This window comes from Hetaerina americana, unplaced genomic scaffold (assembly GCF_022747635.1).
Source record: "Hetaerina americana unplaced genomic scaffold, ioHetAmer1.1.p SCAF_38, whole genome shotgun sequence".
In the NCBI taxonomy this organism is placed as follows: domain Eukaryota; kingdom Metazoa; phylum Arthropoda; class Insecta; order Odonata; family Calopterygidae; genus Hetaerina; species Hetaerina americana.
This window is the reverse complement of record NW_027286963.1, coordinates 2,737,126-2,752,689: the sequence shown is the minus strand read 5'-3', so window position 1 is coordinate 2,752,689 and position 15,564 is coordinate 2,737,126.

Below are 15,564 nucleotides of genomic sequence, written 5' to 3'. Positions count from 1 at the left end.
TATCCATTGCGGTGGCTTCATCTACATCTACAAAAATACCCCGTAATCCACCAATAAGGTGTGGGGTAGGGGTAGGCTGTAAGGACTAAGATGAAAGGGTGACGGATAAGTGATGTTTTTAAGGGTTGAAGGTAACGGGAAAAACATCCCTTCAATATATTTGAAAAGAACTTTGAGATGGTGGTTTATACATACAAGTATACTTATATTTTGGTGGAAAACTGAGTTCTAAACAAGGGTTATTTTGCCTACCATAGAAGTCCTCACTCCTCGAGTTAGTTCCCTGAGTACTTAATATGGTATTTACTAGTGAATTGTGGGACGCAGGCAAAATAATCAACGTAGCTTGTATAACTATGTACGATCACTAGTCCATCTACCTTAATATGCTTTACAATTCCAATTTCATCATTTTCCTCGGCAAATTACGAATATGTACGCATGTCTGTTATTTGTATTTGAAAGAACTACTCATTAGCGGTCAATATACGGAGGGGTCCTAAAAAAAGATTGGTCACCAAATTAGTTTGCAAAAACAATTGTGTAAAGATTTAATTTAATTTTTTCCTGTTAGCTTGATGCGTAATGTATGTGTGGCAAAGGTTTCATCGATTTGACTCCGGTAATCCGTGATATCAGAGACAGTTCTTGCAAGTTGAAAAATGCTCAGTTAATTCTCTATTGAGCATCCCTCGCAAAAAGCAATCCTAGCCTATTAGGAGATCATTAGTGGTCGATCTGATATGACAAATGCCTTGCCCGAATATTTAATTTTCTTAATTCTATCATCTTCCAAAACGGTCGGTCGATTAACTTTGGGGAATATTAATGCATTTTTCACTGGCTTCCCAGTCCCAGATGCAAGCTTTCACCTATGCCTTATTATTTTTTTTCATCTAAAAGGGAATGTCCCAGCGTGCCCATGATCTAATTTCCATCCCAGTGTCTCGTCTACTCGTGCCCTGAAAATTTTAGACATTGTTCCGCTCTCGCAATTTGCATAAAACCTCGACCTCGCGCTGTCAATCTCTCTCATTGCTTCTGCTAATATACGTACAGTGCTTACGTGACCACCGTCGGTAACCTTTTTATTTTACGGATACCGCTTAGCTATCCCTTTACGGTGATGCGTGCGGAAGTGAAGGTGGCTATATTTTTTTTACCCATCTCTCTCTCTTTCTCCCTCACCCTCGTTACAGCAGTGACGTTATGGACACTCAGCAAAGTTCCAATCAAAAGGATTGGGCTCCTATTTATTCTTGTCTTTAAGGTGGCCTTGCGGATCCTCTCGTGCAAGGACTCCTCAAAATGGCAGCACCCAATGGCGACCGGGAAGAGTGAAGCTACATTTTTTTAAACTTCCGCAGCCGACGCATTGTATTAGTTTGAATATTTCCTTCTTCATTTGTTTTACTATTCAGTCTCGGAGACAGTACTTGTAATTTATTTAACAGTTCATCAGAATATATATATATATATATATATATATATATATATATATATATCATCAGTATTTCAGGATTGGTTTACTGCAGCCCTCCATTCTACTCTGTAAACCTTTTCTGTTTTACATCCTTCTTAACTTGTCCTATGTACATGTCTCTTGGTCTTCCTCGTTGAATCTTCTCTCCTATTTTTCCTTTTATTATATTCCTTATCAATCCATTGTGCCTCAATTTGTGTGCAATCCATCTACTTCTTCTTTGCCGTATAGTTCTCCATATGGTCCTATCCTCTTCTGCTCTTGTATATACTTCCTCGTTCCTTACTTTGTCTGCCCATTTAATCTTCAGCATTCTCCTCCAGCATCATATTTCAAAGGCTTTTTTCTTCACTGGTCCACTTTTCCAATGCTCCAGGTCTCGGAACCACGTAGGGCTTTGCTTCACCCGAAAGTCTGGATAAATTGATGCCTTGTTTCCAGCCTTAGGTTCTTTGAACATTGTAATTGCCTCTTCTTCATGAATGCGTTCTTAGCTTGGGCTATTCTTTGCATGATGTCAGTCGTTCTTCTTTCATCAGATGTTTTGCTGCTGTCAGGTAGATGAAGGATTCCACTTGCTCTAGTTTCACCCCTCTAATTGTGATATATATATATATATATATGTGTGTGTGTGTATGACTACAGGACGATAAGTTTGGTATCCCACGCAGCTAAAGTTGTTCTCAGGATCATAAACAAAAGGATAGAGAGTAGGGCAAATGATTACTTAGGGGATGATCAGTTTGGGTTTAGGAAGGGGAGAGGTACGCGTGATGCCATTGCAGTAATGAGATTATTAATCGAGAGGAATATAGAACACAACCAGGAGGTATTTGCCTGTTTCGTAGATTTCGAAAAAGCATTTTATAGAGTGAATTGGGAAAAGCTAATGGGTATATTGCAGAAAATAGGAATAGATTGGAGGGAAAGGAGGCTAATCCGCAACCTGTACATGTCTCAGACTGCTCAGGTGCGAGTGGGGAACGGGGAGTCAGGTTGGGCAGTGTTAGAAAGAGGTGTGAGGCAGGGTTGCCCATTATCACCGTTGCTGTTCAACCTGTATGCAGAGGAAATGATTAAAGAGGCATGGGAAGAACTGGAGGTAGGAATGAAGGTAGGCGGGGAATTCGTAAAATCAGTTAGGTTTGCTGATGACCAAGCTTTAGTTTGTCAGTCAGCCAAGGGGCTGCAAGCATTGCTTAGTGAATTGAAAATTCAGTGCGACAGGTATGGGATGAGAATCAATATTAATAAAACGAAGGATATGGGATTTTCTAGGAAGAAAAAGGCTTAGCTTTACATTAAAATAGGAGGGAAAAAACTAGAGCAGGTAGAACAGTTTACGTATCTCGGTAGTGTTTTGGACCAACACGGTCAAAGTAGTAAGGACGTAAGGAGAAGAATTGCGCGAGGCAAAGAGGCTTTCACAAGGAGGAGGGAGTTGATGACGGGGACGTTGAGTAAGGATGTTAAGAAAGGACTCGTAAAAACCTTGATATGGAGCGTAGCTATGTGCGGCGCGGAAACGTGGTCATTTAAGCAGGAGGATAGACGTAGACTGGAGGCTTTTGAAATGTGGGTGTGGAGAAGAATGGAGAAGGTGAAATGGACAGAGAAGAAAACAAACGAGGAAGTACTTGGTATGGTGGGCGAAGAGAGGGGTTTGTTGGGAGCAATCCTATGGGGGCAGGAAAAGTGGCAGAATGGGGTATTGACCGGCAGCGGGATGTTGAAGACTGTAATTGAGGGGAGAATGTTAGGCAAACGAGGAAAGAGAAGGAACAGGATAGGGATGTTGGACGGGATGATGGAAGGAAGAAAGTAATCAGAGCTGAAGAGGGACCTGATATAGAGTAGGATGTTGTGTTTTGCTAGGGGCCACAAATTATTTAATTAGTTTTTACCTCCATCCAAAACCTACCTTAACCGGTAGATTACCTAATAATAATAATAATATAAATACAATATATATTATAAATAAATAAATAAATAAATAAATAAATAAATATATATATATATATATATATATATATATATATATATATATGTATATATATGTTTAAGAGTACTTGAAACTGACTGTGACGGTGTCTAATCTCTCTTATTTTATCCCTTAGGTTGAATCAACCTTAAACTTGGGTCCCATAATAATCCCCTCTGAGTCGTTAGAAAATGCAAGTCTTCCATAAGTATGTGAAATTATTCAAATAATGTAGATAATGAGTACTAAACTTACATGCTCTGAAATAATTAAATGTGAAATATTTCTTTAATTATTGAGAGACGAGTTGTTAGTTACAAGAAAGGCAATAAACTAAGACCAGACGAAATAATGACAACATAATCGGCTAATTATAATGTAAATAATATTTTCTCCCGCTGACGTGGTTGCTTACAGTTACTCTGTCCCCTAATGGTGCGCGAGAAATTGATATTTTAAATGTTTAGGATTAAACATTTAAAATATCCTACCTGATTTCTCCTAAAATCTTGCGATGGGACTAATTTTACATGCATTTTCAACATAATCGCTAATGGTATCTTTGCAGATACATCTCGACATTTGTGAATTTTGCTTTCGCATTGAAATCTAAGCGAAGAAGCTAAAGAATTGAAGGGCGCGAATGAGAGAATGATTCGACTTTCGCATATAATTATTATAAACTGTATTCTGAGTAACCATCAGCATGAAAAATTCACATTTTTTGTGCCCATCTGTATTCTGGACTTAATATATCTCATTTAAATGCCCCTTTTATCAGAAAACTCGGTCGGACTTCATAAAATAATAAATCGAAGCTATCATCGAACGAAGAAAACCCTTTCGACTTTTTGCCATCGATATTTCGATTCCATCACCTAATGTTCACGTCAAGGGATGAAAGCCGTTTAAAGTCTTCGATTAATCAGTCGGCTCAATCCCTTCGAACGTTAAAAAATCAATCGACAAGTAAATTAAAAATCGCGTGACTAAAACAATTGCGTCGTTTCCCCGGTAATGGAGTTGCGATTTTTTTACTGGGGGAGAGGGAAGGGGAGAGGAGGGAAAGATGCGGGTGTGTGTGGGATTTGGGGGGGAGGAGAGGAAAAGAGACTATGCGCCTAGTCAATGGCCGTTGCCGTATAGATTGACGTGTTCGGTGTCTCTATCCAACGCCACCCAACCTTCGCCGACTACAGGTCACGCCAGAAACCCCTATATCCCCCTGCTATCTCCCCAAACCCTTCCAACCCCCTCCCTCCCTCTTTCCCATTTGCTCTACATCTCTGTCTTTCCAGCGTCCCACTTTCGGTCTCCCACCCCCTCATCTCCCACCACCCTCCTCCTCCCCCCCTTCCCGCTCCCCGCTCCCATGGCAATCCACCCCCACCACGAAGCACCCGTCCGGTGACGTAAGAGTCTCCGGCACGCGCCTCTCGGCCAATCCTCACCTCGGATACAAACCGTCTGGGTCGCCATGTCCCGTTGCCATGACGTTACGGCGATGACGTAGGCGCCGACGACGAATATCGGAGTTTTCGGGGTACCTCGGGGGTGGAGGGAGGGGGAAGGGTGGGGATGTTAGGGACGAGGGTTTTTGGGTTGCAGATGTAGGGGGTAAAGGGAGGAGAGGGGGAGGAGGGTGAAATGGGTCGGACAGGAGGGGGGAGGTTGGGAACGGAGAAAGCGTACGCACATAAATTAGGTATTCGTGTGTAAGTAGGCTCACGGGATTATGCATTAGACGTTTGGGGGGGGGGAATGTTAGAAGGAAAGGGGCAGAGGGGGAGGAGGAGAAGTTAGGAGCAAGGGGAGAGAAGTAAGACCAACTGCCAAGAAGACGAGCTTGCAGTAAGTCTAAGGGAGATCTGTGTGGTGTCACTAATTTACGGTAGTTTCGTCACCGCACTATGCATGCTGCCACACGTCGCTTCCTCGATCTCCGAGGAAGGTCGACAATTCTTCGTGACATTTTTGAGTCGTATCGACGGGTCAATAAATAAGTTGCCATCCATCCACCACCGTACTTAGTAACCAGGCTTAGACGAAACAATCCGGAAAAAAAATCCCTACGAAAAGTTCTTTCATAGAATGACCAAATAATACCTCTTTTCCGCGAAATAAAAAAAAAATTACCGACAAGATTACGATATACTACGTCAAACTATACATACATGAGTAAAAGTGTAGTTTTATGTCTAAATTTATTCACTACTCCGTAAAAATACTTCAGGACGTGCGGCAGGGGGAGTTAGATCACCAGCTATTTTACTTCTACTCCACTACTACCTCATATGCGAGTATATTAAACCCCCGTGAGATCACCAGTGAGACTACTTTTAAAGGAGGGGGGGAGAGATCGAACGCATCATTCGTGAAACATCCCTCTCACAAATTACGAATATTATTCTACTAGTGTTTACTCCAAAAATTCAAGTAGGGAAACTAATTATAAAAGGGCGTGCTCACATGCAACGTAATCATTAATTACCAGGTAGCGTTCTACATCTACATGCATCAGCACAATACCTTGCAAACCACCGCAAGAGTGTGGTGGGGATGTTAGGTTACCAGCCATGCATGCACGATCTTGATCGTGCCACTTCTGCACAAATACCCGTCTTAGTTCCATAATGCACTAATGCAATGCAATAGTATTCAATAACAGATTAGTTATATTCAAATCATGCGGTAGAATTGATAAAAAAAGCTGGGTCTATTGCATAAAAAAATAACTTGCAGGACATCGACAAAATATATACACAGACAATTCTATCTCCCACCCGATTGCTGTCATATCTAAATATTTTGATATCTAATGGTACGAGGAAAATGCGATATTTTAAGTCTCTTCGTTCTATTATCCTTCATTATCCTCATGCGGAACGGCAAATTCACAAATTAATTAGATCTACAATTCAATTCACACGACATCTCATCCTCCGGCCAAAGGGTACGTGGCGTCGGGCGTTAGGATGCCGGACATGAATTTAGTTTAGGTGGAATGTATCTTGTATCTTCTTACTTGTCTCATATACAGGATGCATTGCCAAAGTAATGCCATTATTTTTTAAAGTAATTTATAGAAAAGATTTGCACAAACACTGAAAATTCTACAAAGTACTGTCCTTGGACCTTTATACATTTTTTCCATTGACTCTGCCATGACCATGGAAGGCGTCTTCGGGGACCTCTCATAAGGTCTTCGTCACGGCTGATTGGATCTCTTCTTTGGGCGAACAACGGGTTCCTTTCAAGGCTGCCTTAATCCGAGGGAACAAATAGAAGTCTGCTGGGGCGACGTCAGGACTATAAGGGGGTGGGGCAGCGTTGGCACCTGGTGTTTGGCCAGGAACTCGCGAAATCGTAGCGCATTGTGGCAAACACCATTGGGCACGAGCTTGGCGCACACTTTCCTCATCGCTAAATCTTATGTAATAATGCGAAACACAGCAGTAGGTAACAAGTTTAGTTCATAAGTAACTATCTTAATACTCTATTGACGGTCGGAGTCCAACAATTGCCGAACACGAGCCACATTGTTGTCGGTTTTGCTGGTTGTCGGCCATCCAGAGTGTTGTTCGTCGTGAACCTCTTCCCGGCCCTCATTAAAGGACTTTAACCACCTCGAATATCATAAGTAGGATAGAGAAGACAGAACCAGTATGTTTAAACATGGAGGAAAGGCAGTAAGGAGAAGGGGTTGATATAGGAGGGAGGGGTGGCAGAGGTCCTGTCAGGATGAAGGGAGAGATGGGAAGGAAAGGTGGGCATAATATCGAGAAACATGCGAAATTCTGAGTTAAACAAAAAGTCCACGAATTGAAAACTATTTGGTGTCTGAAAGCGCGATATTCTCCACACTTGGGTGTTTGCCCGGCCATATCTGCACACCTTATCAGCGTGGGGGGGAAGTCTGGGAAGCAGTAGGAGCATGGCTGGTGTCAGTGGTTCTAGTGGAAGGGAGGGAAAATTCGAAATGTACCCTGCACTGAGCAACACCAGGGGGTGGGGTGTGTGTGATCCTGTAACTGTTGTTTCTCATGGTATTTGTATTTTCCAATGCCGCCATATCACGCCTCATAACTACGTGATCAAACACAGATATCAAACCTACATTTAATCTGCATCTACACAATACCCTGCACGCCGTGGCAAGGCGATCAAGTCTTGGAGCAAATCCCCTGCAACTGCAACACGAAATTCGTGACGTTGACGAGAGAAGAAGGGGGATCGAGATGGTGCGGGGGCTAACGTACTGGCTTCCCGCCCAGAGGGCGCGGGTTCAAATCCCGGTGGCGGTGTTGAATCTTTGTCAGAGGTATTTCGATCCCTACTTGAGGTGCTTTGTGGAGGGCACTTTTGAGTGAGTACGTCGTCCGTCAGATGGGACGTTAACCTGCGGACCCCTTGGCGCCTTTCGTAAAGAGTAGGCTAATGACGACGCCGGGTTTCTATCCACACTTCATCCTTTCCTGTCCATCCCCTATGGCGAAAATGACCTAAGTTGTCGGTCGCTTCCCCTAAATACTACTACTACGAGATAAAAGAGAATGTGACCAGGCAGCTGATGACCATTCCGATAGAAAGGATTTCGCCGCTTTATTTTTTGAACTGAATGAGACGCTGGGTTAAGTGTGTGAGTACACAAAAGGAGGCCTCATTATACTAGGTAGGTTTTTTTCTCAAAACCGGGCATGGTTGGCTTCTTTTCGAACAAATCTCGTATTGGACACTCATCTCGTATGTGTTGTTGGCATATCCCTTTCTCATGAACGTGTCGGACTGAAAAATGGCTAACTTATTGAATGCTAAAACACTCTCTGACCGTGTTTCTTTGCGTAGTCTAGCTCCACCATTCATCTTTTCATCCTTCTCCGCGGAGGTATCTCACGTGGTCATCACGGTACCACTTTTTCTACATGCGACATCGGGGATGAGGAGCACACGCTGCATGACCGTAGTGGCTTAATTAATTCTTTCTCCTTTTGCTTTCCAGTCTTGCATATCCTTTGTCTTACGTAGTATAGTAGTGGTCTCTCATAGTATACGTGTTTTATGTTCATTTCTATCCTCTTCTATTAAATATGCGGGAAAATATCTACAGTGGGCAAATTTGTCCCTTGTTTAGAACTAAGTTGGTCGCTAACATGTATACGTGCATCCACATTAGTTCTCTCTCCGTTTACGTCCTAACGCGTACTTCCCAAGGAATTTTGAACTGGAGTTTTTCTTTCACTTCATTCATCTCTTAAACATGCTTCCTCTCCCTCATCCCTTACCCTTTCCAACCTGACCTTACACCCCCTGCCTCACACCCTTTAGTTGGATCGCGGAGAATTTGTGCGGTTGTATATAGATGCATGCGACAGATCTTCATGAAGCCCGTGCACGATAAGAAAATCTTGATATGATCTCATTTATGGTCAGCTTCTCGGGTCTGAATGGGAAGAGGCTTAAAGTTTTCAGGTCAAGTTACCGAATTGAAGTTATCGATTTTTCGCTGTCAACGTCCTATGAAGGGAGTTTCGAATAAGATGCAAATGCATTGATATGAGAAATTCGGCAGTTTCTATGGCGTTCCTTCTCGTGGATTCGGGATTTAATTTCGCGCATCAGCTCGATTACTTTTTCGTATTCTGGTCATTGCGTCCGCCGGGTAACGATTCTTCCGGGGGCGCGGGTTTGACCCCTGGGCAGTCGACTCTTTGTCTTCTCGAGATCATTTGCATTCTGGAGATCAGAGCGAACGAGATGAGGCGAATACTGGAGCCGGCGAATATTCGAGCCGGCGCCACAAACTAATTCAAAAACTGCTTCTTTTTTTCCATTACTCTTCCTACCATCACATCAAAAGCGTCGACTTTGATCGGGAAACCAAATTTTGAACTGAAAATAAGGTATCACTGGACTCGAAAATAAATTTTCTGCCCAATAATTTCTCTTTTCTCCAGCTACAGGATTCACAGCAAGTCGACACAAAAGCGTGTGGAGGGGGATGTCAAGGCACCAGCCGAATAATTGAGAAATATTATTATTTCTCACATATGTATTACCTATATATATAAATTTATGTATTCAAATAATTTGGATCATAATTGTATTACTAAATATTCCATTGTTATCTATGTTAATTAAGCAGAATTCAGTGAATTTATATTGAATATTGATTTTATTTGTGAATTTTTAACTTTTTCTGCGAATTTATATACAAAGACTAATCGCTTTTTCGGGCTATAAAACGGTAAACTTCCGCTAATTCCTCTTAATTCTCGACAATCAAAGAGTATGGGCCCAGTCAAGCCTTGTTTATCGTTGCTATATCTAACTTTACAAGTATTTGCCAACCCCGTTGCCCATAATTGACGTTCACTTATATATTAATGCAACATAAATGAAACTTGCAATAATTAGCACTTTTTTAAAAGCAGATTTAATGAACGTAATATGGAAATAGAACATTGAAAACCGAAAGAATAATTTGAAAATAACTATGGGGTAAATATATCATAGCGCCTGGAAGTTTACACATAGGAAGAGAATATTATATCAATGAGGGTGGATTCTGTTAAGGCCTACTCAATTGTGAGATCAAGAAGGCATTGAAGGATGTAAAATCTAACCATCTATCTATGCTGGGTGCAGAACTACTTAATAACTAATCGAAGCGTCTATGGACTCAGTGGTAGCACGTATAGGAGGTTGGTGTCGGCCAGAAGACTTCTACATCTACGCGAATACCCCGCGATCCAACAAAAAGGTGTGTGGCAGGGGTTGGAAGCACGAGGTGAAAGGGTAAGAGATAAGGAAGGGTTTTTAAGGGGCTGAAGGAAAGGCGGGAAAAAATCAGGCATCGTTGGGACTGCATTATCATCAAACTCAAAAAGATAAAAACATTGTGTATGAGGGCTATAGGAAAGAAAATTTGATTTCTCGCACAGCAGAAGTAGTACGTAAATCATCAACAAAATGGTGAAGAAGAGAAGAGAAGTAAAGATCAATCTATTCATACGATATGATGAGTCAGAGTTTTGAAATGGGAATGGGTACGCATAAGACAACGGTAGTAAGGTGATAGAAATGACAGGAGGTCCGTAATATGAATAAATATAGTATAAAGGCAGGATGTGTTTCTTTTGTTCGTTGGTTCGCGAATGCTTTTAAAGGATTGGTGGGAAATATTAATGGACGCATTGTAGAAAATAATATTTGCTTGGAGAGCTTTAAGAGAGACGAGCGACTAATCTCAAACCAGTCCATGCCTGAGATCGCAAGTCCATTTATTGGATGGTGGATTGGAATGTGGCTAAAGATATAGCAGTGCCATGGGTGGCTACTCATTTTCTTCCTTAATTATAAAAGTCTACGGAGAGGAAATAATAGAAAAGACACAGAAAGGGCTGGGAATAGGAATGAAATTAGGTGTGCAAGATCAAATAAGTTAGTGATTTGGATAATTAGGCTATACTTTGGCAGTCAGCCAAAGGATTACAATCATCGATTAACCCATTACTGACGACGAGAAGTGTCAGATGAAAATGGATGGCAAGAAAACGAATTTGAAGAGTGTCTAAAAGTATAAGAAGGCTTGCATAAAAATTAAAGTTATAGGACAAGAATTGTAGCTAGTAGAAATCTCAACTTCTTCAAGAACCCTTTAGACTATAGTGGGAAAAGTATTAAGGACATTAGGAGAAGAATAATCATGGGTGAACAAGCTTTAACGTGGAAGGGAAAGTTAATGATAGGGATCTTAAATAATAATGTAAGGACTATTTGCGTGAATACTATGATATGGAGAATATTTAGTGTGGCTACTAAACTCGGCTGTTGAGAAAAGAGGGTAAGCTTAGATTGGAACCGTTTCAGAGATGTGAATTTGGATAAGAAGAGAAAAGATAAAATTTGACAGAAGGGAAAAGAAACAAAGAAGTGCAGAGGATAGTTAGGGGAATAGAGAATGTTGCCGGGAGAAATTATCAGAAAGCAAGAATATGTGGATGCAGAAGGTACTGAGAGGAAATTGAAAGAATATTTAGGGACTTAGATAGAGGAGACAGTTGTTGAGTGAGTGAAATGGAAGAAGGAAAGGTGTATTTGGTCAGAATGACTGGAGGTAGGGCCAAGTATGTGAAGCCAAAAAATTGTTTATAATTATTAAAGGTTTTACGACGTTTTGCGTGATGTCGGACAATATTTAGAAGTCTTGCATAGTCTATCGACCATCAAAAAACTACCTTGATCGGCAGACTAATGGTAAATATTATCTTCGGACGAACTTATTTACGGCATAATAGTCGTAAATTTGGTAGCTCTAGGGGCTCACATTATTGTACATCAACATCAGCACAAATATCTCGCGATCCACAAAAAATGTTAGTGGCAGGGGATGCAAGCACTTGGTGAAAAGGGTAAGAGATGAGGGTAAGGGGAAAAACATCCAATTAAAATCCTCGGAAAGGTTGTGAATAGTGTAGCCCTATGTATTACATGTTAGCGGCAAACTTAATTTTAAACAAGAGTTAATTCCATCCGCTGTAAAAGTTCTAAGGTATATTAACTTGCCATTAATGATAATGGTGAATGTGGTAGATGATTTTCCTAGTTTCATGACGAGTAGTACGGCGCTGTCCTGTAAATTCATCGTTACTTAGTCCAGGGTTTTGTATGGAACATTTTATTAACCGGTTGTATTGAAACCCATAAAAGGTAGACATGGACGGTCTCTAGCGACTTTTATCTTCTGCCTATAGCCAAACGTTTCTCTTATTTGTCTTTATTGCATCCATTAAAACTAGGTTTTGAAAGACCCCTAGCGACCTAACGATCTTATAAGCAATGCTAAATCTCTTGGATTGATTGGAAGGACGTCTCTTTAGCAGTGATTTTACAAATGTATTATTACCCCCATCGCACTACGGCAGGGGAGATCATGTCAATAAAATTAGGGAGATAAAGGGCAGAACAGATGGATTTAAGATATCATTTTTTCCACGAGCGATAACTGATCAAAATAACATTGTCCGGCCACGGTAGGGTCAGAATTCGAGTGAAAATTAGTCTGGTATGTTTTCACTCCCTGCCACACACCCTAGCGGCGACTCGAAGGGTACTAATATACGAGAAAAATATACATGTAAAAAAAAATGAGTGCGAAAACTTCACTTTTTTGTTTACTCTACATTATTTCATTTCGTCTCGTCGTCCACTTGCCTTCATTCGGTCTTAAAAGTCTTTTCTCTTCCTTCCTCCAAACCGCTCACCCAACATTCTCCCTTCTATCATGACTTTCAATGCCTTTCAATATTTTCAACTCTCACTTTTTTCTGCCTTTATCGGATTTCCCACAGTAACTTCCCCCTCCTCGCCAGCCCTATTAAAAACTTCGTCCTTAGTCTTCCTCTCTGTCCAAAATGACGGAATTTGCTACCATGAAAAATTTCCACCCCGTTCCATTCGTTCAATATCTCCGTTCGCTTATTATGTCTAAGGAGAGACGTGTGCAATCCCACAGTCCGGTCTCGAGTTACCTTTTGGTCGCTCGGCGTCGACATGTTTTTCCTTCCTAGGACCCGCTGACCCCGGCAAGTCAATTCTTTTCTCCGGCATTGCTGTCTCAGTACGTAGTCGTGCGTTTCAGGACCCTTCGGCTGGATGAAAATGGGTCGCGCAACCTGAAAAAAGAATGAAAACATGTTCTATTTAACCGTTCTCTTTCATTGAGATATCTGTTACATTTATCAATTCATCCAGAATATTTCTAAAAATATTTGCTGCGTGCCATCGATTTGTAAAAAAATTCCTTTAAGGAGCAGTTAATGCTCTTCTTCTACATACGTTTTCTTTTAATTAAACCTACTAACTAGCTAACCATAAACAATATATGATAGTTCGTGATGAACAGAATCTATAAAAAGATAGGAAACACTTGTGGTGTCACAGGGAAGTGAAATAGCATCCAATATTTATGAAATGGACACTCTGGGACATGGCAATGCTCTAGTCTCACCTATCAAAACCAATCTTTAGGGTTGATTGCTTGCTCAAATAACAAATTGTGAGTGTCCTTTCTTTGTATCTCTATATTCTAAAAATCTACATCTGTGTTTATATATATATATATATGTATATATATATATATATATATATATATATATATATATATATATATATATAAGCGTAATATTTATTGATAATTAAAACCCCTCCGTTCCATTTCTACCCCCACAGCTTGTCGACAAAAATATTAAATTTCCTCATCCGATTAAGGTCATCATTTTTATTATAATCCTAAGATTGGTTTACAGTAACCCTCCATTTTTCTCATCACCTCTCTCTATAACACTATTCAATGTTTATTCCTTCTTCTTCTTTATCCCATCTTTTTTTACGTTTCTATGTTCTACGTCCTTCACAACTTGTCTCTTGATCTTCTTTCACGAGAGAATTGCCCCTCAATTTTCACTCTTTTATGTTTCTGATCCATGGTTGTGTCTCAAGGTGTGTCCAATACAACTACACAGTTCTTGTCTTTGTCAAAGAGTTCTTTCCATATGGCAGTATCCTCTTCTGCTCTTCTAGATACTTATCCCGCAGTTTGTCATTCCATTTTATATTCTTCAGTATTCTCTCCTCCAGTACCATGTTTCAAAAGCACCTTCAAATTTTGGCTAGTCCTTTTTTTCTAATTTTCCACGTTTCTGATCCCTGGAGTGCTATGCTCCATACGAATGTTTTGACGAACTTCTTCCTTGATTGCAACCTAAGATGAACATAGTACCATCCTCTTCTATATGAACGCCTCCTTAACTGGCGTTAATCTACGCTTTATGTCAGTTAAATTTCTTTAATCTCAAGTTATACTGCTGCCCAAGAAGATAAATGATTGATTTCACTTGCTCTAGTTTCACTCCACGAGTTGTGATATTAGCTTTCAGATTCTCTCTTCTCCTCAAAAGGGTTTGTTTCCTTCTTGTTGATTGCTCGTATTATATTCCCGAAGTACTTTTTCTATAGAATTAGGGCATTGCTTGCAGGTCCTCACCGTATGCATCTCCTTAAGTTCACAGTGCAGATACCGTCTTTTTCGTCCTTCATTCCAACTCCTCGAAATTAAGTTGGGGCTCAGCTTAGACAAATGATATGTATACAAGCGGTTGTATACAACTCATTTGTATGCGAGCTATTGATATCTAAAGTCATATACCATTCTTGCCTCTCTCTTTAGGAGTTATTAGGCGTTAACCTTACTCTTAATTCATTATACCTACCCAGTTTTTTAACAGTTCACTACATAATTCCAATTTTATTAATTTATTTTATGACAGGACGATCTTCGCCACAATGGAAATACAATATTAATTTAAGTTGATTTTGTTTCTAAAATGACCATGGAGAGAAAATCGTTACTCAGTAAGGTACTAGCAATCTTTTATGTAGATATCCTATCGACGAGAAAGTATTTCATTTCAAATCCTCAAATTTTATCCTCTATTCTACGACATTGAAAGTTATTCACGAGATCCTCTCGTCTACCTTGATCTTTCCGACGCCATGCTGGAAACACTTCAGTGCAGGTCGTTCCTTTCCCACCACGATGTACACTCGTATGCTTCCGTCTGCTGCTTATGTGCACTAATCGAAGCAGGTCGATTGGGAAAGATCTTGAGTCATAATCGGTTTGTTACGAACTATTATCTCATTATCAGGGTGCGTCTCTTTGTCCATGGTTTATAAATTGAAATTGATGTATATGTAGAGAAATGAAAGCATTTAAAATCACATTAATCTACATATATAATTGATCAAAATTAAATTTAAAAAGATTCAATCACTAGTCATTCTCTCTCTTCGAAATCGTTTCGCATAGTTAATATTTCTCTTTAATTATTTATATTCGATAAAAATATAAACACCACTCTTTTTAATTTGATTCATTTTTCATTACAGTAACTGCAACCGTAATTAGTTTAAATGATATTAGCGTACATAAGTGATTGCACACCAAAATTACTAATATCATTCGACTGAATCGTCACAAAAATCATTATACATGTATCAAAATAGCAAATACTTGATGAAGTAATTCCAAAACTAGGTC